This window comes from Muscardinus avellanarius (genome assembly GCF_963383645.1).
Source record: "Muscardinus avellanarius genome assembly, chromosome: 4".
In the NCBI taxonomy this organism is placed as follows: Eukaryota; Metazoa; Chordata; class Mammalia; order Rodentia; family Gliridae; genus Muscardinus; species Muscardinus avellanarius.
In genome coordinates, this window is record NC_137789.1 from 76446750 (window position 1) to 76449991 (window position 3242).

Sequence of the window (3242 nt, forward strand, 5' to 3'; positions counted from 1 at the left end):
AGCTACTTAGTGAGGCCCTTTGCAATCCAGTGAGACCCTGTTTCAAAATAAAGAATAAAAAATAGGGCTGGGGGCAGGGTTTCACTCAGAGGTAGAATGTCCCTGGGTTCAATTCCCCAGTACCACAAAAAAGAAAAAAGATAAAGGCTCTCACAGCCATTGCAGTACGTACATTGAGCTCCATAGAGACAGCGCCGGGGCAAGTGAGAGCCAGACAGGCACTGGGCAACTCGCTGCCTCGCGGAGGAAAAACAACTAAACATGGGCAAAGGAGATCCTAAGAAGCCAAGAGGCAAGATGTCATCAGATGCATTCTTTGTGCAAACTTACCGGGAGGAGCACAAGAAGAAGTACCCAGATGCTTCAGTCAACTTCTCAGAGTTTTCTACGAAGTGCTCAGAAAGGTGGAAAACCATGTCTGCTAAAGAAAAGGGAAATTTGAAGACATGGCAAAGGTGGACAAAGCCCGTTATGAAAGAGAAATGAAAACCTATATCCCTCCTAAAGGGGAGGCAAAAAAGAAGTTCAAGGATCCCAATGCACCCAAGAGGCCTCCGTTGGCCTTCTTCTTGTTCTGTTCTGAGTATCGCCCCAAATTAAAGGAGAACATCCTGGCCTATCCATTGGTGATGTTGCAAAAAACTGGGAGAGAGGTGGAATACCACTGCTGCAGCCGACAAGCAGCCTTATGAGAAGAGCTGCTAAACTGAAGGAAAGGTATGAGAAGGATACTGCTGCCCACCGAGCTAAAGGAAAACCTGAAAACCTGATGCAGCAAAAAAGGGAGTTCTCTAAGCTGAGAAGAGCAAGAAAAAGGAGGAGGAGGAGGAGGAAGATGAGGAGGAGGAAGAGGATGAAGAGGAGAAGGAAGATGAAGATGATGATGATGAGTAAGTTGGCTCTAGCTCAGTTTTTTCTTATCTATAAAGCATTTAACCCCCTGTACACAACTCACTCCTTTTAAAGAAAAAAATTGAAATGTAAGGCTGTATAAGATTTGTTTTTAAACCGTACAGTGTATTTTTTGTATACTTAACACACTACCAAATGTGCCTTTAGATAGCCCTGTCCTGGTGGTATTTTCAGTAGCCACTAACCTTGCCTCGTACAGTATGGGGGTTAAAATTGGCATGAAATTTAAAGCAGGTTCTTGTTGGTGCACAGCATAAATTAATTATAAATGGGGACAGTAGTTTTTTTCATCTTCAGTTGTCTCTGATGCAGCTTATACGAAATAATTTTTCTGTTAATTGAATACCACTCTGTAATTGCAAAAAAAAATTGCAGCTGTTTTTGTTGACATTCTGAATGCTTCTAAGTAAATACAATTTTTTTATTAGTAAAAAAAGAAAAAAGATAGCAGGGCGTGGTGGCGCACACTTGTAATCCCCGCGCTTGGGAGGCAGAAACAGGAGGATCGCGCAGGTTCGAAGCCAGCCGCGCTGGCGTAAGAGACCCTGTTTCAAAAATATAAAATAGGTCTGGGAGTATAGCCCAGAGGTAGAAGGGCTTCCAGGAACCCCAGTACCACAAAAAAAAAAAAGAAAGAAAAAGAAAAAAGATAAAGTCAGATGATTATTTAAAAATTGTATATCACCCTGCTAAAAGAGAGCTCCAGGGTTCTTTGGAAGCTTTTAGCAAAAGGAACTGAAGGAAGAACCTGGGTGAACTCAGAGAACACAAGGAGATGAGGGAAGCGGCCTGAGAAAGAGGCAGAGCCCAAAGCATGGAAGGATTTGGTAAGAGCCTACAGAGCCAGGAGCTCGCTGGAGCCAGACTAAGCCGAGAGCCTGCAAAGAAAGGCCTAGCGGAGCTCAGCGCTCAAGAGGCCACTGGCAGGAGACGGGAGGACACAGAAACCAGGTCATGGCCACTCTGGAAAGCTATGAAAAGGACTTCTGATTATATATTAGGGAAATAAGGTTTAGATAAGGAATTAATATGGAAGATAAGCCCTTGCATCTGCTAGTTAAGTGCTCTACAACTGACCTACACCTCTAGCCCCAGAGTTTCTTTTCATTTTAAATTTTCGAGTATGAGATGTATTCACGTGTTTTCAGAAATCAGAAAATATAAAAACTATCCAGTAAATGTTCTTCCTGGCCTAGATCTCCTTGCTTCTAAACTGTAAAAAAATTTTATATGTATTTCTCGATTATCTTTATGCTTATACAAACAAATATGACTAGACATTCTTATTTTTCTCATTAGACATTCAAGATGTAGCATACCATGCCCAGTGCTCTGGACCCTATCTGGGGTGCACATTTTGATTGTTTTATATTGTTGAATTGCTTCTTGTGTTATTATTTATTGTTGTTGCTAATAGTTATGTTTTCACAAATGTACGTCTTCTCTCTTTTACCAATTGGCAGGATTCAAGGGGACAGAAGCTGTGGCTTGTCCAATTTTGCAGAAGGTAGATATTCAGATTAAAAAAAAAAACCCACAGTCTGTTAATTAAAGTAGGTGCTGAAAATAATCTTTGTTGAATAGATTCATTTGGCTTATTTCTCAAATTTTTAATTTTTAATTATGTGTTTTTCCAACATTTACAAAGGTAGACTGAATACATAATGAACTCAGTACCCACCCCAGCTTCAAGTATTTTGCCAATCTTGATCCTCACTTTCCCCACTATCCACTTTGGGGAAGGAGAAGGCTAGGTGTTTTACAACAAATGCAGACATCATGTCATTTCCTCCATAAATACCCAAGAACACACCTCTCGTTGACAAAATGAAGCCCTTATTTTAACAACATGACATATATGCCAAGGAAATTAACAGTGTTCTTTAAGATCTGTGTGTGTGTGTGTGTGTGTGTGTGTGTGTGTGTGTGTGTGTGTTACTGGGGTGGAACCCAGGGGCTTTTCTACCTCCGGGCTATACTCCCAGACCTATTTTTTTATGCTTTATTTGGAAACAGAGCCTCACTAAGTAGCTGAGGCTGGCTTTGAACCTGTGCAATCCTCCAGTTTCAACTTCCCAAGCGCTGGGATTACAAGTGTGCACCACCATGCCCAGCCTTTAAGATCTTCTAAGCTGGGTATGGTGGCGTACACTTGTAATCCATGCGCTTGGGAGGCTGAGACAGGAGGATCGCACAGGTTCGAAGCCAGCTTCAGCTACTTAGTGAGGCTCTCAGCAATTTAGTGAGACCCTGTTTCCAAATTTTAAAAAATATATAAAATAGGTCTGGGAGTATAGACCGGAGGTAGAAAACCACTGGGTTCTACCCTC

At 41.7% G+C, this 3242-nt stretch overlaps 1 pseudogene across 1 annotated transcript; it reads left to right on the forward strand.

Moving 5' to 3' along the window:
* The first annotated feature begins 261 nt into the window (after window positions 1-261).
* Window positions 262-894, forward strand: LOC308261548 (high mobility group protein B1-like; annotated as a pseudogene). The gene has a single exon. The product of its transcript is annotated as a high mobility group protein B1-like (transcript).
* The last annotated feature ends 2348 nt before the right edge of the window (window positions 895-3242 follow it).